The sequence below is a fragment of the Vulpes vulpes genome, unplaced genomic scaffold (assembly GCF_048418805.1).
Source record: "Vulpes vulpes isolate BD-2025 unplaced genomic scaffold, VulVul3 Bu000000627, whole genome shotgun sequence".
NCBI classification, from domain to species: domain Eukaryota; kingdom Metazoa; phylum Chordata; class Mammalia; order Carnivora; family Canidae; genus Vulpes; species Vulpes vulpes.
Window position 1 is genome coordinate 58929 of NW_027325667.1, and position 27090 is coordinate 86018.

At 35.3% G+C, this 27090-nt stretch overlaps 1 long non-coding RNA gene across 2 annotated transcripts in view; it reads right to left on the reverse strand.

Moving 5' to 3' along the window:
- LOC140596345 (uncharacterized) overlaps nucleotides 1-27090 on the reverse strand; it is a 91153-nt gene that overhangs the window by 12997 nt on the left and 51066 nt on the right. Inside the window, exons 3-4 of one of the 2 annotated variants that reach the window (XR_011998373.1) lie at nucleotides 19688-19781; nucleotides 5024-5081 (exon numbers count right to left, since the gene is read on the reverse strand). This is a non-coding gene — a long non-coding RNA (uncharacterized lncRNA). The remainder of the gene's footprint in view (nucleotides 1-5023; nucleotides 5082-19687; nucleotides 19782-27090) is intronic. The other variant, XR_011998374.1, reaches the window with a different exon arrangement.

Genomic DNA, 27090 nt, shown 5'->3' on the forward strand with positions numbered 1-27090 from the left:
CAAGCTAGGAGCTGTAGATAGAGATTTCAAAGAGAAGCTTTCGAAGTGAGAAATGAGGGAGGTATTGCATACGGAGGTCTGTCAAAGACAGAGAAAAATAAAAAGAAATTTAAAAACCATTGCTCTGGACTATTTGTCACCTTCATGGTGTTCTAAGAGGTAGAAGTCGAATAAAGGGCTTGAATTATTTTGAATTTGTTCTGTTTTCAGGGGCTGTGTCATTTTAACTGCAACATTGCCCTAGGTCTGAACTGTGTGGGTCAGGGCTACAGCAGTATTTGTATGTATTAAATTTATAACTTCCCCATGAATCAGGGAAATTTTGCCCTGAATGTATTATTAGGTTTTCACAGGGTACTTCTGTTTGCTGCTTATCTTAGGAGTGTACTTATTAACTTGAACACATTTCCAATTTTCCCACGAGCCCTCTTATGCACACATTTAACAAAATTAGCCCTTACATATTCCGGTTTTATCTCTAGAATTGTTTTTGCAATAATACATAATAGGCAGGTTACTGTTATTTTTGGAACTTATATTCTAACATTGTAATATTTCTAAAATGGACATTTTTATTCATTGGCTACTCCAGCAACTGAGGAAATCAAGTTTTTCTAATAGCTACTGGTTACCGGAGGAGTCTAATTAATTTTTGCCATTATGCAATGAGATCATGCAAATTTATTTCTGAAAAATTATATAATAAAATGCAAAAAAAATCCCATCTTTGTTATTTCATGAGAAAACATTGGGTATTATTGGAGAAACATAAGTGATCCCACAAGCAAGGGGATAATACATAGCTTAAGCTTTGTTTCCGAATAACTGATTCTCAACCAACAGCCTGGCACCATGAAAGCTACTGCTCCACCAATATTTCCCAGCACCGCTCTTATCTCAAAGAGAAATCAACAAAGATCAGATCATTTTAGTTTGGTTCCCCAAAAAAGCAGGTCCAGAGTCAAGGATATGGATACATGTATTTCATTTGGATGTGATCCAAGAAAATGGAGTGGCGGAAGAAAGATGAGCTCAAATTCTCTGACTTGTGTGTGTGTGTGTGTGTGTGTGTGTGTGTGTGTGTGTGAAGAATGAGGTCTACTCACTCGCTAGCTTTATGACTGCTTTGATGAAAGCTAGGTGATGACTGCTTCGACCGAAGAGTAGAGTAGAAATGTATGACAGAAGTGATGCTGCGTAATTACAGAGACCAACTACAAGAATCTTTGCTGCTTTTGCCTCAGTATTTTGGAACAATATGTATCCCTGGGGACTCCAGGTCAGCACATAGGTCAAAAGTACATTGCGATTGCCATTGTGGACAGGCCCCATGTTAATTCTGTAGCACATCTTTCCTGCTCTATGTTCATGATCCCAAAGCCTTTAGAGTAAGGCCAGAGAATATGATTACAGTACCAAGTATCTGCTAATCAACTGGATTTCAGTTCCCAAATGTTTGACTGAAAGATCTCTTTGAGTGGTTTTGTTTACATAGTTTCTGTGATTTATGTATAGGATTTTAAAACTTGTTCTTAACTTAACTTCATGCTGGGTCAGAATCTAAAGAGAAACTATTACTGTCTATAGATATAGAACTTGACCTTCATCATGAATTAGCCAAAACAAACAAACAAACAAACAAACAAACAAATAACGACCACAGAAAGTCTGTGTAAAATACAAATGTGACCTCCTCTGGTTGTATCCTGAACAGAAAAGATATAGGGGATATACCAAAACAGTAAGATTGCAGAGATTTCTTTCAGGTGAGTGGAAAGAAGAAGCTAAAGTCAAATACCTGACTTTCTTATGTTTGCCTTCTTTTATGCTTAAAGCTGAACTTTACTTTTTTTTTTTTTTTTCCAGTAACGACCAAGTTCTTGTGGAAAAGAGAGTAAGTATATGCTGGGGGAAGGTACGGAGATTTCTAAGGAGGAGACTTTGCTGATGGGTAGAACTATCCCAAAGTTATCATGAATTGCCAGAAAGGTTATAAACCTCATGCTGATCTTATGTTCTTTTTCTTTTAATTTTTATTTATACTAATATAACTTAATGAAAACAACACAAATCATTGTACTGCAGTCTTCCAGTATCAGAAATAAAAAGAAACCATGTCCCCAGCGAGAGGACATAATGACATAACCCATGTCTCTAAGGTTTAGAGATAGTCACCACACACTCATTTTTGAGAGAAGACAGTATCTTCAACAGCTTATGAGTCCCAGAAATATTGGGTAATTATTCCAAAAGAGGAGAGAAGGGCAGCATTTCCATTACAGGAGCCTCATGAGTACAGCAATGATGACTTTGCTGAAGAGTTACCCTCATTGTGGCAAGATTGCACTAAAACCAAAATCCAGTAATTTTCCTTTGGTACAATTGAATGGAGCTAAGGTTCTCATTCATTGACTGTAGATAATTCTCAGATGTTTGATTTTTCATTTTATTCCAGCAAGTAAGACCACTAATTTAACATTCACGCCAACACTTACATCATTATAACAAAATGATTAACCTTCCAAGAAGGTGTTTGACTGCCCGGTGACTATCTCTGGGGTTTCTGACAATATGATGTATGAAAAAACAAAAACAAAAACAAAAACAAAAACTAAGAAACTGAGGTCAAGAAAGATTTTCCTGGGAATCCTTCTAACTTAAGTATAGTGTTTTCAAAACCTAATGGTAAGACTGTCTTTTAATGTAGATACCTGAAATGTTACAGTGCTTCATACATATTAATATAGTTAAAAAATACAGCAATGACTTCCTTGTGTTTATTTCTAGTCACTTGGTATTTCTAACCTTGATTTGCCTCCTTTTCTACTTTGTGCTTCAAAGAATTCAGCTAAGCCTACCGCTTAACAACTTTTCTATTGCATTGTACAGATACAGTATAGGTGACTTAAATTATTGGTTGATCTTTCCCTTTTAAAGTAACTTTAGTTGATGATGTGGTAGTGTACTTGTTACTGCTTTTGTTGTCTTGAAAAATTCTGAAGATTAACTTGATTCTTTCATTTTCTTCTCAGTAGACGACTTGGTTCTTTCTGTTATTCCTTATTTTGTCTGATTTAATGACTATTTTGTTGATCACTTGCCTGCAGTTTCTATTACTGTCACTGTTCTTTTCACTTAATTATTTGAGTGATTACACCATTTTCTCTTAAAATAGAGATTAATTTTTAAAGTCTTGTCAATTAGTCTCTCACACCTTTAATGATGTTTACTACAACAAGTAGCAAGATTTATTTCAGATTTCAGTCTCTCTCTTTTTCTCGATCTCTTCTCTCTCTCTCCTGATAAAAGTCTATGCCAAAGAGCACTGAAACAATAATGTGATGAAAAAATTATCTTTAAAAAATATGGTCCTGTATTTGCTACTGATATCTGTAGAAACTTAATAACTCAGAATCACAAAAGCCATGACTTAGTGAATATGTAAACAAGGATGATGAAATGAGGTAAAAATTCAGAAAATAGAGGCTAAATTGAAATATTCAAAATCAAATTCTTCAAAATCCAGAGAAAAAAATATATGATTGCATCAATCCTAATTTATTTGAAATATGTATCTAATGAAACTCAGACTTGTAAATCTGTCAGATAAGTACGTAGTACTGAGATTCTTTATATAGATATAAATACATAGAAGAGCTTTATGAGAAAAAAGTTATTAGATGTTGTTTTTGGAATCTTACCATGCCATTTCTAATCAAGGAAAAGCAAGAAGTTATGGAGGACTGTGTTGGGGAGAATCAACCTCTGTCTAGCTCATAAATGTTATATGTCTACAACTTTCAGGATTGTAGAAACATAGAAATATCATGGCTCATAATCGAAATGCCTATTGGATTATATCTATTCCAAGCTGCAGATCTGATCTACATATTGCTTCTATATGGTAGAGACAACTCTGATCACCAAGATTCATGCTCTCTTCATGGCTTGAAACAAGTGCTGGAATAAAGCTGTCCAGCCAAGCATGTGTTTTTCAGCCATCTTGTATCTAAGCAGAGACATGATTAACTCTGGCTAATAAAATGTGAGCAAAAGTAATGACTATCACTTCTTCAATACGAGAGTTACAGTCTATGTGTCTTTCTCATGCCTTTCCCCCACACCATGGAAAACTTGTTGGCCCCATGTGGAAGAGCTCAGCCTTATAAAATGCAAGACATCTGAATCCTTGAGTCTGGTTGGAGGAAAGCTAATATGGCACATCTGTTCAGGCTGGTACAGTTTTTCTGTAAAAGACCAACTTTGTGAGTATTTTAGGGTTTGTGAACCACATGTCTGTCACTTCTCTTTCTTTCCCTCATCCTCCTTCTTTCTCTTCCTGTTCATCTCCTTCTAAGACCTTTAAAAATGTAAAAATCATTCTTAGCTTGTGAGTCATTTACAGTCTGTGGGACAGATAAGCCTGTGGCCCTAGTTTGCTAATCCTTATACCACTGAAATTTGGAGGTTTTGCAATAGCCATAAGCATATTCAGATTAATGCACTCTATAACAAGGGTTGGCAAACTTCATCCAGGCTACCTCTGTCCTGTGGCCTATTTGTATAAATAAAATTTCATTTTGATAAAGCCAGACCCACTTACTTCCATAAGTACTTCCAGTAATCTCTATGGTTACTTTTGCGCTATAAAGGCAGAGCCAAGTAGTTGCAACAGAGATTGTACTGCCAACAAAGACTAAAATATTTGCTGTCTGTACCTTCAAAGAAAAATCTTGCCTAACCCTTTTCTAGTGACTTTGATAATAGTTTCCTTGCCTCTAAAAGTATCTCTTCATTAATGTGGCAGTCACAACTCTCAGGGGAGCTGTTTTTCCAACCTAGTAGAAAGTTCTCTCTCACATTAAGACAGAATCTCTTTTCCTGTAACATCATCCATTGATCCTCATTTTTTCCCCATAACCTCACAGCATAAGATGTTCCTCTTCTACGGAGTAGCCTCTCAAACAGTGGGGTACTTTTGAGAAGAGGAAACTGAGGTATAGTAGATGTATCACTTGCTTACCACAGAGAGGTGTAGTTTGCTCTCTTTTCCTTATATTTCCCCAAGTATTTGTTAGAATCTAAAAAAAAAAAAAAGAAACAATTAGTTCAAAGTGTCCTGAAAAGTGAGTTCTTAATGTATAAATCTTAAATTTTGAAACAAATATGATTTTCAGTTTTATGTTTCTACTCTGAGAGATATTGGAGATATTCCTTTTTGCTTTAATGACATTTAGGATGAGATTGTGTAATGATTAGCATTCAGGAGTGAGATTGTGGGGTCAGACTGACCTAAAGTCTAAATATGACTTCAAGGCTAATCAACGGTTTAACTCTGAGCAAATTTCTTAAGTCACTATGGTTCACAACCCGTGTCTGCCAAATTAAAGAATTGTTATTTAGAAAAACTATCTAAGAAATACCTGTGTTTTGAATGTTTAAAAAGAAGATACATTTGTAATGTTCTGCACTACCTGTAACACATCAGAAACACTAAGAAAATATCATTTATTATGGTGCTAGCATATTCTCATTTCTTTTGTATATAAGCATGAGGAATAGTATCTTATTGTAATGTTGTCTATACATACTGTCATACAAGGAGCACGGTGTGTGGGTTTTGAAAATTTATGTTGAAATCAGTTAAAAATCAACTTATGTTAAGACTATCTGAACTTTCTTGCATAATTCTTTAGAATTTCTTACAAGTGCTATGATATAATTGTACATTTGTTTGTCCATATGCATTCGTAAACACTATGTTAGCGTAGTTTTGTAAAGTTTAAGCTGTTTTGAGAGCACATACAGTCCTTATGCATACCATCTCCCATTTGCTGCCTTTATTATTTATCATACTAAAAGGAGAACCATAGAATCTTAGAGGGCATGAGAATTTAATCTAATGATACTTCATCTAAGGCATAATAGCTTTAACAACATTTATTCAGTATTCGACAAATATTCACTAAGTGTCTGCCCTGTATCTTACAACACTTCTCATCTATGTTCTCTTGGAACATTCATTCTAGTCAGGGAGAAAGACAACCAACAAGTTAACAATAAATAAACAAGGGCAATGTGGTAATAAGATAAGGGTTATTCTTCTGAGAACAAAGATGCCTCTTATCACTAATACTCAGCTCAAATGCTACCTCCTCAGAGAGAAAATACAAGGTAAGAACACTCCAGGCTAAGAGAACTGCAAGTAAAAACTCCTTAAGTTAGAGATGAGACAACATGGGGGGAAATAACATCAAATGGCAAGACATCATTTGGGGATGGCTTAAAATTACATATTACAACTTGCATGATCAGTAGAAAATCTTTACTTCAGGAAAATATACTTTCCTTTACCACCTTCCAGTTGTTTCTAGTTTAGTGTTTTAGAATTGTGCAATAATATAAGCTTATCTTTCTTAACATTTAGCTCATTAATACCAAACTTCCTCGTTTCTTTTCAACATTACAAGAGTGTATAATAGGAAGTATCTTGACTTTGTTGTTAGATAAATATCAACTCTGATATATAATAGCTTGGTAGTCTCAGGAGAACTACATAATCTTTCTTAGCTCCACTATTCTCTTTTGCAAAATAAGGAAAATCACACCCAGCTCCCAGGAATATTGTGAGGATTAAATGAAAGAACTTTGTAAAGTACAAAGATAGCACCAGGTACATAACATGTGTTAAATGAAAGGCAACTATAATAATAACAGTCATTACATTCTTATTACCCTTGTTTTATGGCAGCTCTTCTGCCCATCAATGTTCCTCTGAAAGCACAGGTCTCTGAATTTAACATAGAACTCTAGGTAGGGTTCATTGAGGTCATCAGTTAAGAACTATTGTATTCTTTGTTCTTTACACTTCACTTTTATAATTGAGGTCTTCAATGTTTTAAATCTTTTTGGCAAGTATATGATACTTATATTGACCTCACTGTAAGGAAATATTTTTATCTTATATCTTATTTGCATATGTTTACCTTTTTTCTTTTTATGTGAACTGTTAGATTTCTGAAACTTAGATGGGATGCAACGTAAAATAGAGGATAAAATCCTGGCTCTGTGGCCACATCTGGCTTTCAGTGCTGGCTTTGAATCTGTCAGAACTGGAGCAAGTTGCTAAAAAATTCTGAACATTTTCCTCATTTGTTGAATGTGAATATTAATAATTACTCTGTAGTACTTTTATAAAGATTAAATAGGACAATATATTTAAAATGTTAACATAAAGTCTAGGATATTACAATAATAATAGATCAATAAATGGTAGCTATCATTAACATTCTATTAAACTGTAATTTGTTAAATTGTTACTCTAAATAAGTCTCTCTTTGTATTTTTTCAAGATTTTATTTGAGGGAGAGAGAGAGAGCACTAATGGGGGTTGGGGGGGGGCAGAGGGAGAGGGAGAAGCACTCTCCCTGCTCAGCAGAGAGCCCAAAGTGGGGCTCAGTCTCAGGACCCTGAGACCATGACCTCAGCCAAAGGCAAATAAGAATATATATGAATGGTCAGTTTACTATAATCCCTGTGGTCTTGCCATTTGCAATGGTATCTGTTTATTTGGACAAAGCAGGTCTTTATTCCAACAAATTATAGTATAAGGACTTATTTGATACAGCATTCTCCACTCTGCTATGTAAAATTGCATGGGCATATTTTTGTACATTTTGATTTGTTAAATCCCCTGTCAGAAGGTATCAAGCCTTGCTATTAGATTTTGATGTAATTTATGTCAGTTCTTTGAATCTTAGTAATGACTCTACTGAAAAGTAGTGCACTCTGGGACTTTGGGATTTGGTAAATGATATGGAAAAGCCATTCCAATTGCACCATAAGAAGTAATAACTTTTATAAATGTATAAAATAATCAGTTGAACTGAAGTTAAATGAGTCTAATTTAAATAATACAAATGTTATTAAGCAATAGTGAGTCCAAATTTTACCCATCCTACTACATTTTCAAGACTTTAAAACTTGCAAAATTCTGTTCTTAAGGGAAAAAAAAAAGAAAAATAAAATTTTTTGAGAGGGGGAATAGTATGTTCATGGTCTCAAAGTAGAAAAGATTGATTCTTTATTCATAATTTTTATTCCTTATAGAGACTCCTAGGAGACATGAAAAGTAAATTTATGTTGAAATTAATTTTGCAGATAATAATATACATTGTTATTTCAATTTTAAGTGCAACTCCATTCTTCAATTCTAAAATACAAGATAATGTCATAAAGATTGGTAATTATGTTTTGAAGGGGAAATTGCTTTGATGATATTGATTCTAAAACCTACATGGTTTACTTTTTGATCTTGTCATTTGCAATCATATCATCAAATTTTTATTTTCTTCTCTAAAATGAAATTTTAAAAAATGAATACTACTCAAGACTTAAATTTGAAACCTGATTGCTTTAATATTTTAATTTACTAATCATCTCTTTTTTATTTTACTTAAAATTACATTGAAAGTTATTTAATAAATAGTTTATATCTAAAGATGTTCATGCCATTACCAGGCAAGCAAATCCATTGCTATGGCTTATTGATATTGATATTGATATTCTGATTTAATAAGACAATGTACACTATATGGTTTAGGAAGAGATAAATCTTTTTATTTATGAAGAAGCTACACTATTCCATCAGGGCTAATTTTGGGTGAGATATATCTCATTGAATGGTTTTTAACAAAATGTGCTAGAGAACATGAAATCACACACTGTATTTAAAAGGAGGCCAAAAAGGATGCTTATAGGTTTTATTGATTTGAAATTATATTAGCATAATTTTTAAAAACCATTTACTTATCTGAGTTAAATAGATTTCAATTTTGACTTTAATTCATTGAGCACCTTAAAATTTATTAAAGAGTACCATTGGAAGGCTATGGGCTATGGGTAAAATATGGCATTTAATAATTAATCATTTTGGTAAATGGGCTCCCTTAAATTTGTTAGGTGAAGAAGTGGTCAGGTTCACTGTTGCAATCCTTATCAAAGAGCTGGGCATATCTAGGTTGTACCATAAAGATTTTCTGAACAAATCCACAAATGGATGAATAAATAAATACGATGCCCACTGAGGTCAGGAGAACACTGCATGAGAGTTTTAACAAAGACACAGAAAAAAATAAGAAAGTACCAAACAGAAATCAGAAATCACAGAACTAAAGAATATAAGAATTGCACTAAAAATTTCAATAAGGAGATTTAACAGCATACTAAAATAAGTATAAGGAACAGCGACTCAAAGATAGGCAGTAGAGTTCATCCAATCAGAGGAACAAAAAGAACAATGAATAAAAGAGAGCAAAGATAGTTTAAGGGATTTGTGGGACAGTACCTAGAGGACTGATATTCATGTCATAGGAGTCCCAGAAGGAGAAAAGAGAGAAAAGGGGGCAGAAACATTATTTGAACCAATGAATTGCATCAAAAATAAATACCTAGGAGTAAATTTAACCAGCGATGTAAAACATCTGTACACTGAAAACTCTAAGACATTGATGAAAGAAATTGAAGACAAAAAATAGAAGGGTTTTCTTCCATGCTCATGAATTGGAAGAATTAATATTGGTAAAATGTCCATACTACCTGAAACAATGTACAGATTCAATACATTGCCTATAAAAATTCCAGTGGCATGAAAATAGAAAAATAGAAAAGAAATAGAAAATAAAATCCTAAAATTTGTATGAAACAAAAAATAATCCTGAGTAGCTGAAGCAATCCTGGGAAAGAAGAAAGCCAGAAGAATCACTTTCACTGTTTCCAAACTATATCACAAAACTATAGTAATCAAAACAATATGGTATTGGCATAAAAACAGACATATAGATCAATGGAATAGAATAGAGGGCCTACAGATAAATTCAAGCATATTTGGTTAATAAATTTATAACAAAGGAACTAAGAATATACAATGGGGAAAGGACAGTATCTTCAACAAATAGTGTTGGGAAATTGGACAGCCACATACCAAAGAATGAAATTGGATCACTATCTTATACCATTAGGGAAAAATCAACTCAAGTGGGTTAAAGATTTGAACATAGACCTGAAATCATAAAACTCCTAAAAGAAAACGTAGAGTGTAGGCTGCCTGACCGGTCTTGGTAATGATTTGTTCGTATCTGACACCAAAATCAAAAGGAACAAAAACAAAAATAAAAAGTGAGACAAAAAAAAAAAAAAAAAAAGACTACACCAGACTAAAAAGTTTCTGCACAGCAAAGGAAATTATCAACCAAATGAAAGATTTGGAAGAAAATATTTGTATGTGATGTATCTGATAAATAGTAAATATCCAAAACATATAAAACACTCATACAACTCAATAGCAAAAACAAAACAACCCACAGAAACAGCTCAATTGAAAAATGGGCAGAGGAGCTGCCCATTCTTTTTCCAAAGAATAGATACAAATGACCATCAGAGACATGAAAAATCACACAACATTACTCATCATCAGGGAAATGAGAATCAAAACCAAAATATCACATCACACCAATTAGAATGGCTATCAATTAAAACACAAGAGGTAACAAGAGTTTGCAAAGGTCTGGAGAAAAGGGAACACTTGTCCACTATTGATGGGAATATACACTAATGCAGGCATAGTAAAAAACACGTATGAATGTTAGTCAAGAAATTAAAAATAGAAATGTCATACGATCCATCCATTACCTTCTGAAAGTATATATCAGAAAGAAAATGTCTATCTCAAAATGATCTGCACCCCCATGTCCATTGCAATATTATTTCAACGGAAATAATGGAAACAATCTAAGTATCCATTGAAGGATAAATAGATAAGTAAAAGATATATACATAAGGGAAGTTACGTGTGTGTTTATATTATATTATATATATATATATATATATTATATTACATTCAGCCATATGAAAGGAGGAAATCTTGCTGTTTTTGACAACATAAATGGACATTGAGGGCATTATGCCAAACGAGATAATTCTGACAAAGGACAGATACTATATTATCTTATTTATACGTGGTGTTTTTAAAAATTGAACTCACAAGAACAGAACAGATTATCGGTTGCCAGGTGTGGGAGTTGGGGTTGAGGGAAATGGATGAAAGTGATCATAAAGTAAAACTTCCAATTATAAGATAAATAAGTTCTTGTAATTAAGTAAAGCATAGTGACTATAGTTAATAGAGCTGTATCGTGTATTTGAAATTTGCTAAGAGAGTAGATCTTAAAAAAAGATTATAACTTTTTGAGGTGATAGATATTTACTAAACTTTTTGTGGCAATTATTTCACAATGTCTATGTATATCAAATCATTGTATTTTAAACTTTAATACAATGCTATTGTCAATTATATCTAAAAAACTGGAAAAAAAGAATCTATTTTGTTTCTGATTGTTATTGACACAAAATATTCTCAAAAAAATTAAATGATTGAGGATGAACGAAAAAGAGTGAGAATATAACAAGACCAGAATTAATATTAACTCATGAGAATTTACACCATGACATCCTTATACTTGTCCATTTCTCTAAATTTCTGTACAGCCAATGCAGAGAAACTGTCACCTGAATCACAATATCTTTAAAGAAAACTGCATATCAGGGGAAGCTAAAGTTTTCCTCAAACTTAGACCCAAGAGGAGTTTCTCCCATGGGTTCTTAAATAGAATTATCTGACCTGAAACATGCTCTATTCAGATAGAATGTTTTGTGGTGGTGTTTCTCATGGTAAATATAACACAAGCAACATGACAAACATAATTTACTTGAAATTTGGTCCAGATGCATTATGAATTATTTTTTATTTTTGATAAGTGAAGTGTCCAGAGCAACATTTTTTATGTGTTCTACAGATTCCAAGAGATCCTTGTAAATGTCTTAGAAGCTTCCTTCAGAGAGATGAGGCATGGGGCTAATTGAAGTGGAAGTCATAAAAAAAAAACAAACAGTTTGGTTTTGCATACAATTTAAGAAATGCTTTTACTTTCATTAAAAAAAATTGGGAAATCATTAGTATATAGAAATGTTAGGCTTTTGGAGAATCATTCTGAATTTTTTTGCAAAACAAAAATATATATATAATATATACATATTATGTATATTGTATACAATATTATATATATTGTATATATAATGTATATATATATTATATATATGAAATGAGTAGAAAGTTTAAAGCTTTTTTCTATAATAAGATCAGAGGCTACAGTGCTAATTAAGAACAGAGCTATGTGTTTGTCAATCAGTTTGATTGTAGACAAAGTTATTATCCTATTATCAATGTCCCTAACTGAAATACATTCCAAATTGGTGGGATGACATCTTTTATTACTGCATTCATCTGCTGAGACCAAAAAATGCATAGATTAAAAAGAATCTATAAATTTTAAAGAAGGGAAACCAGTGACCAGTCATTTATTAATATTTGATAAGCAAAAGCTACATCCTAGACTGAGAAACTGAGCGAACAATGGTATGCTTTTGAAATTATTTGTTAATGTGGCGTTCTTTTGAGCTAAAACTGCAGATGAAATATCTGTGTAAAAGACAAAAGAATATATAGGTAATGAGGGTACGCGGCTGGCTCAGTCAGTGGAGTGTGTGACTTGTGGTCTTGGGTTGTGAGTCCAAGCCCTACACTGGGCATAGAGTTTAATTTTTAAAAAGTAATCAAATGCCAAAGTTTCATATTAAAAAAATCAAAAAGAATACATAGGTAACAAGGAATTGATGTTTAAGTAGTAGAGGTTTATAAAATACAAATGTTTGCATTTATATATGTGCATGTATACATGCATGCATATGCATAGACACATATATAAAACATATAATTTTAAATGTAGTAGATATTCATTCTCAAATATTTAAAGAATAAAGAAGATAATAAAAATAATCTACAGATTCTGCCAATGAGAGATACTTACTCTTACCTGCTGTTACAATCCTGATTTTTCTGTGTATATACATATTTTAGGGTTGAGATTTTCTTTTTAACACTATTTTTATTTTTTTAAAAGATTTTATTTATTTTTTTAATTTTTTTTAATTTTCTTATTTATTTATGATAGTCACAGAGAGAGAGAGAGAGGCAGAGACACAGGCAGAGGGAGAAGCAGGCTCCATGCACCGGGAGCCTGACGTGGGATTCGATTCCGGGTCTCCAGGATCGCGCCCTGGGCCAAAGGCAGGCGCTAAACCGCTGCGCCACCCAGGGATCCCTAAAGATTTTATTTATTTAAGAGACAGAGAGAGAGAGAGGCAGAGACACAGGCAGAGGGAGAAGCAGGCTCCCTGCAGGGAGCCGGACGTGTACTTGATCCCAGGACTCCAGGATCACGCCCTGGGCCAAAGGCAGGCGCTAAACTGCTGAGCCACCCAGGGATCCCCTTAACACTATTTTTAAAACAATGATTTTCTTTTAAATCAAGCATTTATGAACATAATTTTAATGGCTATATAATACAGTATTCTATGACCAAAATATTATTTATTGTATAATTCCTTTGTTTTGTGGAATTAAGCCCCTTCTATGTTTAAATATTTATAAAAGTGCCATTTCAGGATTTTTTAAAAAGGTATTTGTAGGCATTTTTATGTTCCTGGTAGTTTTCTTGAAATGTTTTCTAAAAGTAAAACTACTGGAATAAAATCACAAGTATTTATTAGTTATTCATAGATATCATTGAGTTAATTTCTGGGAAACCATAGACTTTTATAATACCCCTACTATGTATCAGGATACCTATCTCACTGCATGTTCACCAGCATCGAATGTTATCATGTTAGTTTGCAAATAAAAAAGGAGGGGAGCAATTTACATCTCTATGCTTATAAGTAAGATTGAGCATACTTTTAAATTATGTTATTCAGTTCTGTGTTCTGTGAACTGCATACTCATTTACCCATTTACGTATTTGAGTCTTAATGTTTATCTTGTTACGGGTTTCTGTTTGTTTTAAATAGTAATTTGGAAATCAATGGAATATTTATTTTTAAGAGAATTGGGAAAATATTTTTTATTTTTTATTTTTATTTTTTTTTGGAAAATATTTTTTAAATGCCACTTTGAATTAGATTTAAAAGAAATATAGTCATGAACTTTCCATTACATGGGCTCATTGTCACTTTTACAACATTTACATTTTATAGTACACTTGGATAAATGAATATTTTGAGCTATTCTATCACTTTTCAGTTTCAATAACAAAATTCTGAAAGATAGAGGGTAATAAATACATTTAACATGATCACAATTTTTGTAAAATGTACTAAATTTTGCATTATATTTGCACTCAGAGTTTTAAAAATTTGTTAGTGCTGGTTTAGTGTACCTGTCTCTCACTTTAAGAAATACTCTTAGACTAAACAGGTAAAGAGAATTCAGCCATACATTAGATTCTGGGTGTATTTTGCTCTGTTAGATGAAAAGCTTTTGCACAGCAAAGGAAACAGTCAACAAAAGCAAAAGACAACTGACAGAGTGGGAGAAGATATTTGCAAATGACATATCAGATAAAGGGCTAGTATCCAAAATTTATAAAAAAAAACTTATCAAACTCAAAACTCAAAGAACAAATAATACAATCAAGAAATGAGCAGGAGACGTGAACAGATATTTCTCCAAAGAAGATACACAAAGGGCCAACAGACACATGAAAAAATGCTCAACATCACTCAGCATCAGGGAAATACAAATCAAAACCACAGTGAGATACCACCTCACACCAGTCAGAATGGCTAAAATGAACAAGTCAGGAAATGACAGATGTTGGTGAGGAAGAGGAACCCTTGTACACTGTTGATGGGAAAGCAAGCTGGTGCAGCCACTCTGGAAAAATGTATGGGGGTTCCTCAAAAAGTTGAAAATAGAGCCACTCTATGATCCAGCAATCCACTACTGGGTATCTATCCCCAAGATACAAATGTAGTGATCCAAAGGGGTACCTGCACCCCAATGTTTATATCAGCAATGTGCACAATAGCCAAATAATGGAAAGAGCCCAGATATCCACTGACAGATGAATGGATAAAGAGGAAGTGATATATATAGTGGAATACTACTCAGTAATAAAAAAAAACGAAATCTTGCTATTTTCAGTGACGTGGATGGAGCTAGAGGATATTTTGCTAAGCAAAATAAGTCAATCAGAGAAAGACAATTATAATCTGATTTCACTCGTATGTGGAATTTAAGAAACAAAACAGAGGATCATAGGGGAAGAGAGGAAAAAATAAAACAATGAAATCAGAGAGGGAGACAAGCCATGAAACTCCTAATTATAAGAAACAAACTGAGGGTCGCTGGAGGGGAGGAGGGTGGATGGAAGGTTGGTATAACTGAGTAATGAACATTAAAGAGGGCATGTGATATAATGAGCTCTGGGCATTATATAAGACTGATGAATCACTGACTTCTACCTCTGAAACCCATAATACATTGTATGTTAATTAATTGAATTTAAATCTAAAAAAAAGAAATACTTTTAGAATAAAATGCACTATGAATCATGGGTTTGCCTAGATAAGGTCCAATTTATTCATTTGTAGTAAGTGGCTCAATAGAATAAAACATAATTAAGAAGCATAATCAATGTGCTGGCTATACCAGAACATCTATATCTAGAGAATAAAATATTTGAGCCATCAAGTTGGCATGAATAACCAAATGCTCTTTTTTCCAAGATAGAGGCAGTGATTACAAACATGCATCTTCAAACAATTCATGTCCATAAGCATGAGGAGTAAGTAGGGATACAGTGAATGAAAAAGTATATATGATTAGATAAACAGACAATTTTTTGTATTATTGAAAATCCAATATCTTATTTGAAAAAATATTAAAGAAATAGTACAATGTTGGGGCAGCCCAGGTGGCTCAGTGGTTTAGCGCTGCCTTCAGCCCAGGGTGTGGTTCTGGAGACTCAGGATTGAGTCCCACGTCAGGCTCCCTGCTTGGAGCCTGCTTTTCCCTCTGTCTGTGTCTCTGCCTCTCGCTCTCTCTGTGTCTCTTATGAATAAATAAAAAAAAAAATCTTAAAAAAAATAGAAATAGTACAATGTAGTAGCTAAGGTTATGGTTCAAAGTCAAGTTCCTCCAGAAGTAACTGTGGAAGCTTAGACAAATTATTTCACAGTTCTTGGCCTCTGTTTCTCAGGATCAATACTCTACTCAGACTTGTGTTACACCCAGATGCAGGTATTATGCATGCAGATGAGTGTATTCTCTACAAATGAGGTCAGAGTAAAAATCAAATACAGATTTTTTTAGTGTTCCATAAATGAAAGAATATTGAAATGTGCTGAAAAATGCATCATCAGAATAAGTAAGTTCTTTGGAAGGAGCATTCATGTTATGTCATGTATAAATGTAATTAATTTTGCCAAGATGAAAATAGATTCATTATTTTTGTTAGAATTGTATAACTTATTTTGTTTCTTATATGAAATATAAGGGTGAGTGTGTCATTATATGTATATACACTTTCAGGTAGATGGAGGTGGGAGATATTTTGCTTTTTATTTCTTAGTTTATTATAATCCCACCCTTGAGACAAGAACTTTTTTTTTTTTCCACCAGAAGAGAGTTCCCTAGTGTGTCCATTAAACCTAGCTGAGGAACACAGAGTTGTGTTAACAATGGGTTCATATTGATTAATAAAGAAAACTTGAAGCATAAATGAGAGAGGTCTTACCTGTGAGCAATTGCAGAGCTTAAAGGTAGCGAGTTCTATCAATTTTCTATCACCAGTTAGAGTACTTCATAAAACAAGGTGGTTGGGGGAAAGAAGTGGGTCATATTACTTTATATTCTGAGGATTTGCAATTTTTAGAGCATCTTTCTAGAGCTAGTGCTAGCTGTAGCATCACTTTGAAGCTTCAACTTATGCTGATCTTGTCCAACCCACTTTAATTTGTTTCAAGTAAAAGGGATCCTTTGAAAAAGTAGAAAAGGATTAATTATAACAGCAATTCAAAATCTGCTACCTTCTAAATCAGTGAATCTCTTTGTCTTGATTATTTTAACAAGGCTCTCTTCATTTACATAACTTTCCTCTTCCTGCCGTCAGTCCAATTACCTTATTTTCTTGTTTTATGACTCTGCTAATAGGTACATCATTTATAATTTATGAAACAAGCTCCTCTTTTCAATTTTATTTGTTTTTGTATTCATCTCCCGTTTCCTTAAATGCCACTTGGAAATCAGGTATTTTTAATGGAATTGTTGCTTTCCTTTCAATGTGACACATTTGAATTCTCACTCCATAAAAGCTGAGGCCACTGAGACCTTTGTGTTAGTGCTGCCGTTTTTAAAAATTGATTTAATTTTGACTTGCTTTAAAAATTAATAGCAGCACTGAACTTGAGGCTGTAGTCTTGTATTTGTAATTTCATGTTTACCTGAAAAAAAAAAAAGCTGAAAAGTTAGTGGTCTGATGAATATATACTATGTTGGCAAAAGAAAAGATATTCTAATTTCCAGGACCAAACTGGCTCCACGTGGTATAGATAAAGCAGCATCTTTCTCTAAGATCAATCACACTCTGGGTTGCCTGAGACTGATTGAGAAGATAATTTAATAAATGAGTAGCCAGAGTGATTTCAGTGAACTTTATATGAAAAGACCAGAGAATGGATTTCCTAGAGTGAGTCTATCCCACGTTGCCAGGACAAGAGTTGGCCCCAGGAGTGGATTATGATAACTATAAAGTGTCTTCTAGGAGGCGCTGTGCATACGTGCTGGGGAATGAAACTCCATGATTAACCACATAGAGTGCCATGCCCACTGGCACTTTCCTTCCTAAAACTCCTGCATTTAAAGAAGTCACTCTCTGTTGGATGAAATCCCATAGAAAATACTAAAAAAAAGTGTGTTATTCAATAAATATATTTAATTTGCACCATAACATTCTCCAAAGTCAGAATTATTGGTTTTCTTTCCCATTTTTTAACACTTGGTTTTGCATTATGCACCCCAAGGAAAGTATATCACTGAGCTAAGAAACCAGACACAAGTGTAATAAAAATGTTTTCCTTTTTTCAAAGTCTACATTACAGAATAAAACATACATAGATCATATTTTCACGAGTTGCTCCCAATTAAACTGACGGCAGGGCATAACGAAATGCAGAATTCTGCAAGAGACTAGGGGCTAAAAAATGCCGTTCTTCTCAAAAGCTTGTCTTAAAATAGCTTTTGTGGTAAGTACATCTGTCAATCAGAAGAAAATTAGAAATAAGGACTATATAGAGTTTAATCATTTATTTTTTTTTGTTTTTTTTAATCATTTATATAGCAATTAACTTAATCATATACTAACAATGCACTGTAAAAAGTTTTCTTCTTCTAAGTTTTATTAAAAAACAATATTTCTCTGACCCTTGAGAAAAAATATTATTAAAACATAACATTCAATTTTTTTTTTATTTTTTCAAGTGGACATAAAAATATTTTTGTCTTCATAACCGCTTGCAATGCTGCATCAGTTTCTTAATTTAAATAATTCCAAAAGTTAAGGTCAGCTTTTATGTAGATCTTTATTTTCCCAAACCGCTGTAAGTGGGTCGTACCCAGAAGGTTGTACCCTTCCCCCTAGGGGAAGACAGAAAGGTCTTTTCTATAAAGTAAAGGCTCTAATGACACGGAGATCTGGCCATTTGCTCCCTGTTATGCATGAGTCTAGATTGCTCCACTACTACTTCATTTTATTTCCTCCTCCCACATAGCAGCATATTATGCTAAAATGAAACTTAAATATGTGTCTAGTGATATATTTATAGTGAGAACAAATGAGCCTTCTCTATTTCACTTTTAGTTTTGAGTAAGTATACGAAGTTGTGTCAAGAGTATCTTTGTTTCTCTTCATATACAAACACGGTTTTGATTTCATCTCTGATGCTTGCTGAGTGCTCTTGGCCACTCAGCAATCACTTGGCTCAGCAATCATTTAAGATCTCTGAGCTTTAGTTTCTCCATCTGTAAAATGGGTATAATAACACCAGTCCTGAATGATTGCCTTGAGGACTATAGAACATCTACACTTAGCATAATGAAGAATGTCAAAGGATTGCATTACCAGGCCAACTGGGTGGCTCTGTCGGTTAAGCATCGGGCTCCCTGCTCAGTGAGGAGTTTACTTCTCCCTCTCTCTCTGGCCCTCCCCCTACTCGTGCTCTCTCTCTCTCTCTCAAATAAATGGTAGTTTTCATTCTTAAATGAACACCTTTAAGGACACAGGGATGGCTCAGCGGTTGAGCATTTGCCTTCGGCTCAGGGAGTGGTCTGGGTCCTGAATTGAGTCCCATATCCAGCTCCTTGCAGGGGGCCTGCTTTCCCCCTACCTCTCTCTGTGCGTCTTTCATGAATAAATAAATAAAATCTTAAAAAAAAAAACTTTAACATATTAAAGTCACCAACTATTTGGGCTACCTTACCCACCTGAACTTTTCTCTACTTGTTAGCAGGCAGCATAGTAATTAGGCATGCACACTCTGATTTACATAGTTTGGGTTCAAATTCTGGTACTAACACCTACCGTTAGGTGTCCTTGAAGAAAACCATGAGCAGTTTTGTGCTCCACCTGTAAAATGAGAATGCCCTAGTTCTTATCCCCTTGTTTGGTGGTTGTAGTGACTAATGAGATAAAACAAATAAATAGTCAATTAAAGCACTTCCTAAAAAATACATTACCTGCTAGAAGGTAAGCTGTAGGAGATCAGGTGCCTTACTGTCTTGTTTACCACTGTATCTCCACCACCAAAATGGTGCCTGGTGCATAATAGACCTTCAATGAATGACAATTGATCAATGAAGAGACAGTGCCACTCACACAAAACACAGTCATTGTCTCTCTGAATGACCATTCTTCACATGCGCTCTCCTCCAGATCTGTGTGTCCTCTTCACCATTACCTTTCTTTTTTTTAATTTTTTTAATTTTATTTATTTTTTTTTATTTATGATAGGCACACAGTGAGAGAGAGAGAGAGAGGCAGAGACACAGGCAGAGGGAGAAGCAGGCTCCATGCACCGGGAGCCTGACATGGGATTCGATCCCAGGTCTCCAGGATCGCGCCCTGGGCCAAAGGCAGGCGCCAAACCGCTGCGCCACCCAGGGATCCCCACCATTACCTTTCTATTCCATTCCCAACTTTCTGCTCTTGCTTATGAAGAACCCCTCAACTGAAATGTTCTTTTTTACTCTTCACCCAAAATTAACCAGTTCTTTGTGTTCCATATGAAGTAAGGCCTTCTTAAAGAAGATAAACTTAAAAAGTTTCTAATTCTGGGGCGCCTAAGTGTTTCAGTCTGTTAAGAAGCATTGGACTCTTGGTTTCAGCTCAGGTCATGATTTAAGGGTTATGAGGTCGAACCCCGAGTGGGGCTCTATACTTAGCACAGTCAGCTTGTCCCTCTTCCTCTGCCTGCCCGCCCCCAGCTCTCTCTCTCTTTCAAATAAATAAACAAATGAATAAATCTTAAAAAAATAAAGTTTTTAATCCCATAGTTTGTCTCTTGGATTTTGAAATTTGATTGTGTTCACTTCAGATGTTATGTATTTTATCAGCTTCCTTTGCCTGAATTTGAGACCAAAAGTATGTGTGTTAGGAGATGGAGGAAAGGATTGTATCAACTTTGCGCCAATGACTTGGTTCATGTATTAGTTTTCTGTTGTTGCTGTGCCAAATTAACATAAAGCTACTAGTTTAAACAAAATGAAGTATTTATATTATAGTTTGGGAGCTCAGAAATCTGAAATGGCTCTCACTGGTCTAAAATCAAAGAGTCAATGAGGCTATGTTCCTTTCCAGAGGCTCTAGGAAAAAAATAATTTTCTTTCTTTTTCCAGCTTCTAGAAACTGCCTTCAGTCTTTGGCCATTTACCCCCTTCCATCTACAAACCTAGAAATGGCCAGTTGGGGCTTTCTCACATCACATCACTCTGATACTGACTCTTCTGCGTCTCTTTTGCATATTGTAGTACACCTGGGATTACTTTGAGCTCACCCAGATAATCTAGGATAGTCTCAGTAATATAAGGTTAGTCTATTAGCAATCTTCATTCCATCTGCTACCATGATTTTACTGCCTGTTCCATGTAATCTATTGTATTCACAGATTCTGAGAACTAGAGCATGAACAGTTTTTGGTAGATCATCATCCTGCCCATTGTAGTTCACTATCCTTAAGATTCTTCTTTATGGTCAGCTAGGATTACCTGACTAAAAGCTCAGTACTGCCACATCTCAGTACTAGTTTGTTCATTATTGGGAATAAGTTGGGCTCCCAAATTTTAGCATTTAAACAATTCAACCATCTGACAGGTGAGGTCTTATCCTGTGTCTTTGACCAAGGCCTCACCGGATAGCCAATTTCTCACACTGGTGTCACTATTTCAGTTCTCCTAGTCCCTGTTGGGGCCTAATGTCTTTAAAACTAACCATTACCTTGTTCTAAAGTTAGTTTTGTCTTTACTCTGTGAATCGTGCTTAGAACTCCAATTCCTGTGATTTCTATATATGACTATTTTCAAACTGCTGGTCACCCGTTCTGATGTATCTCTCAGGACATGACTAATACTATGTGCTTAAATTTTCTGAAGTGAACCACCTGCTTTGATTAACATCTCCCTTAATACTGTGTCCCAAATTCTTGCTTCAGGTGACCACAGACGTGTGTATATCTCTCTCCTCTAGCTTAAAATTTCTTCCTTTGATTCTACTTTCTCAGCGAATTTCCATACACTCTCTATCCTCAGGTCCAGGAGTACTGGCAAAGCAAGGCAGGGACCTGATGCACAAAATTTAAGGAAGAGCTCACTGACAGGATCGTGCAATTGCAGGACCAGCCTTTTCATGACCCCGAGAGTAAGTGTCTCCTTGAGTTTTGCATTTAAACTCTTATTTTGCCTTACACTAGTCCAGGCTAATGCTTCAACTTCAAATTTGATTAAAATTATTATTAAATCTTTACTATCTCTACTCACTGCCTCACTAGTCATTATAGGAGAAGAAAAAGAAGAGCTACAATGTGACCCACAAAAAATGATCCCGTAGAGAATGCTTCAGATGGGAGCATGATCTGTCAACCCTGAACCCTCACCACAATTTGTCAAGCACATCTTCTTCCACTGTAAACTAATACCATTAACTTCAACCCATCATTTCTGACTTATTCCAACATTATATTCCAACCCCAACTTTTCTTATGACTTTTTACTCCCAACTTCTCCTACTGTGACCTCCATTTATGTTTCTATCAAAACATTTTCTGCATTTTCTTTAGGGATATTCCTTGCAAGCACTGAAATTATATGTGCTACTTCTTTCTTTTTTTTCCTTTTTTTAAATGTTTTTGGATGGATTTGAGATTTCATGGATAGGAAAAGTAAGAGAAAACTATCATCAATTTTAATTACCCCAGACTTTGGAAAGTAAGGATAGAAAGCAGTTCTTTCCATACCTTCCTCCATTTAGGTGACTTCCTCCATTCTATGACACAATAAATCTGCCTTGTAAGGGTCCCTGCTGTACTAGACTTCTTGAGTTCCCTCCATTTTTCTGTCACTTTTTATTCTTCCCCTGACATTAATTTGCTGTAATGAAACTCTTTGGGCTTTTGTGCTTATAGAATTATTTACACAGGACAGAAACCCAATATGCTGCCTGTCTGAGATTTCCTCCAGGGTCATGACGTCCTAAATTTTACATTAGTTTCTTTTTTTTGCTGTGATAAAATTAGAACCTTTTATTTAGGTCAATTGGTAGTGTGAGGATAGTAGCCTATTTTTTTCATTTTAAGATCATTTTAATGATTTTCATCATTATGGAAATATTTCAGTTATTGACTATTTATATCTAATTTAAATCCTTCAAATTTGCCTCCTCCCAGTTAGGAATCTAAAATTGATTTTTTTTTTTACTGTAACATTAAATGCCTTAAGTTAACTCCATAGTAACCCATAAAAATGGTGAGATTCTTATCAGTAAAAGAAAAATTACTATTAATATACCCCAGACTATTTTTTAAAAATTTCCCTTGTTTGCATAATTTGATTGTCAAGCTTTATGCTCATGAATTGGCATGAGTTGATTTCATAGATTCTTAATTTTCCGGTTGTGTCAGTTCTTAAGTAAGATTAAAGCAATATAATTTCCTAAAAAATCTAGGGAGGAAAAGGCATGCAGCATGTTTTTACTTCAGAATTCCTTCCTTTAGTATTTTTACATTTGCAAAAAAGAAAAGAGGGAAGTTAGAAGAGAAATAGTACAGCCTTTGTTGGGAAAAGAGATCTTGCATGTGCAGAGAAGATACTTCTAAAATGCTCAGAATAAAGAAAATAAACTATATTTGACTATAAAAAAGCTATAAGGGCATCCCTGGATGGCACAGTGGTTTAGCGCCTGACTTTGGCTCAGGGCGCGATCCTGGAGACCCGGGATTGAATCCCACGTCAGGCTCCTGGTGCATGGAGCCTGCTTCTCCCTCTGCCTATGTCTCTGCCTCTCTCTCTCTCTCTGTGACTATCATAAATAAATAAAAATTAAAAAAAAAAAACTATAAGGATTTTCTCCTTTTGGTGTTATTTCAAGTGTTTTGGGAGAAAGTATCAATTAGAAGTTTCTCGATATGGAACACTTTTGCATCTGTCAGAGTTCAATCAGGGAAGCATGGCTACTGAGCAGGAAGGGACTAAGTGACTTGGAATAAGATATTGCATAAGATGGGAGAAGCTGGGAAGGTGAAAATCTGGATGGTGTATTTAAGCAATGAAAAAATAAATAAAAAGGTCACTAGCCCATCCTCCTGAAAAAACAGTTCAGGTGAATGACTCAACTTTCAGCAAAATCCAAGGAGCCAGGTACACCCAGCAGCCAAAGGAGAGTAACAAAAGCAGAGCTCATTCAGAGGTCTTTGGAACTTTACCTCTGTTAGTACTATTGGCGGATCTCCTCCATCAAGCATCAAGGTGAGCTGGGGGTCCGTGCTGGCCAGCAGAAGGGAGAGACACAGATGGGACATACAAGAAAAGAAGGGCCCCTCTGCATTTGTCTCCATTGCACCTGACTGCAAACACTCTCTGAGAACAATGACTGTGACTTTCAGATCTTACTCAAGTTTCTATTGTGGCCAACTCTAATCTAGATGCACAAGGGAAAGAAGGTCCAGACAACTGTGGTCTGAGAATCCGGTTAAAGGGCACCATCTAGCACACTCTTCACTGTCACTCTCTAGTTCTTGTTGTCTGGAGAGTGAACCCACGGGACTGTAACAGCAGATACTACAGAGTGCACTGGCAGCAGCTGTGGGTTGACTAGAAGTCACCCAGAGAAGTCTGATCTGTGATTACTTTTAGTGACAAGTGTAAATTAAATCCAAAAATCTTGAATTTATGAATAATTTCATGATAAGATTTAGTCCTTTTTGCCACTTACTTTCTATGTGACATTGAGTTGATCTGTAAACTCTCAGTATTTTGGTTTTTCTTTTTTAATATGGACTTAACATTATAACTGTCTTAAAATACGTAACCTAGGAGCAGATACTGAGGTAAGTTTTTGTGTGAAAGTGATTTATTAGGAAGTATTCCTAGGAAAGTATGGCAAGGAAATGAAGGGGTGGGGGGAGAAAAGGGAAGGAGGAGTTACCACTACAATACAGAGGAGGGTTTGCTTTGGTCCCACAGGGGATCCATGGTGACAGGGGAAGCCTCACCTCAGAGCTGGCATGGAGATAGGGAACCAGAAAATTTATATTCTGCATTGAGAGTCATGGGTTAAAGCTATCCTAGAGGAATGTCCCTAGAACTTGCCTATCCCTGTGCAAAGGCAAAACAGTCTGGCAACATGAGTCTAGCTTTGTCACAAAGAGATACAGATGTTGGCTGGTGATAGTAATCACAGGGAAGCCAGTGTGCAAGAAAATGGTAAGAGGATTTGAGAAAATATGCTTAGAGTGCTTGCTATCTGCTACAATACTTGAAAAGATTTTTGCACAGCCTTAATTGAAAACTGTCAATATTTAAAATACATAGAAAGTTAGCTGACACAGAATACACACCCAATAACATGTAGCCAGTGGTAGTAGTAGCAGGAGTAGAGGCATTGTTGAATGGAAAGCATCCCAAATAAGCCCCCTCATGTAAGATGAGGAAATTATCTTTGAAAAGACTGGCATTGGCAAAAATAGGAGTGAAGTAGGGAAATCTGTCTGTGCTCAATGAAAATGTGACACTCTGGGGGCAAAGTTGATTCTGGCCCTACAAGTTATCAAAATATGTGGAAAAGCTATTGTTATTTAAACAGTTTAGTGTTACCATGGGAATTGACAAATAGGTTAATGGAATGCAACACACCGAAATGCAGACCAGAAAATATTAACAATAAATCACATGGTAAAGGAGGAACTTTAAGGTGATGAAGAAAGGACGGTAATGCCTAAGTGATGTTGGAATTACTAGGAATCTATTTGCAAGAAAAAATTAATTTTGATTTTTATCTCACACAATGTATGGAAACACATCTCAAATGGAATTGTAATAAAGATATTTTAGAATTAAAGCAAAATACAATAATCTCATGATAAGATCTTCCAAAATTAACAAAAATCCTTATGCCATTATAAAAATTCATGGCAGATTTTATAACTATTTATTTTTAAACGAAGAACAAAATAGCATTCTGGTATATGGTATTTGAAGCATATGTAACAGAAAGAGGATTAATATCAAAGTGTATAATAAATTTTCCATAAAAAAATGAGAAAATTAATAGATAAGAAATATGGATTTTATATACATAAAATTAAACATACAACATTAAAAAATTCAAAACTCATACACTATTGTAGCAATGAAAAAAATATCATGACATATAATTTTTTCACCCTTCAGATAAACAAAACAATAAGAAAGCTTGTGGAGAGTGATGTCACCAAAGTAGTGAGATAGACAGTTCCTTCCTTTGCTTCCTTCACAAGAAGAAGAAGGAGAAGTAAGAGCTGTTGAGGACCCCCACTGAGAAACACTTCCCTGCTCCTCAGGGACCAAGACCCATTGGCATTAGGGGGTAAGAGAAGAGATACACACTGACCACGTTGTTCTTCCCCCAGAACAGTCAGCACCATGCAGAGAGAACTCTCTTGGACCTCTGGTTGCTCCAGTGGGAAAAGAGAACCGAGAAGGGACTACCAGCCCACCCCATCCCTGGGATTGCTTTATGGGAGCCCCTATTCTGATCTTGCACCATGGGATTGGCAGTTGAATCTGTGGGTAGAACCAGGGTCTTCCAAACAGCCTATCTGATAAATTGAGAGTAGTCTAGAGCAGCCCTTCACTCTGTACCCCCCCAACTCCTGCTGCCTTACTACCACCCAGGCAAGGGAGCTGAGACATAGCCCCATCCACATGGAATGTCCTTTAGCTCCATCTGACCAAAATGGCTGGGGACAACTCCTCTGCAGTCTAGTGGTACTGGAGCCTAGAGAAGGGCAGGTGGTAAATATTTTCTTTTTCAAAGAAAACCTGATCAGCTTGAAACTTGGAGTGTGGGTTGGCTTGAGTTAAGGTAACATGCTTTGTTGGCTTTAGAGCTGCTTCTCCTGCAGCACTCAGGCAGGGAATCAAACTTATAGACTTGCTAATTGCTAAATACAACCTTCAACCTATCTTCTCAGGGAATCTAATCAGAGCACCCAGGAAGCTACAGAACCCATTCTACAGCCTTATGTACAGTGGCACTAGAACACACAGCCCAGCCTATGCTTTTGCCAATCTGCAGAGAAACTGGTGGATTCATCTGCTGGGGAATTTAGAATACACTCTGATCTGATTTGAGTTCCCAGACAAATAGCTATGCAGGCCCTGGGTCCCATCCTGCAGCCCTGCAAGGGCAGGGAAAGCTAATTCATAACTCCATTGATTACTGAATACAGTACTCAGTCCTGACCATCTAGTAAGCCTGATCCAAGAATCCAGGTAACTGTGGTACCCATCCTACTGCATTTGGGTAGGGGGCCAATCCAAGAGTCCTTTCAAACTGTTCTCAGTGAAAGGCATATCACCCCCTGCAATCCCCAACCTCAGAGCTACAACAG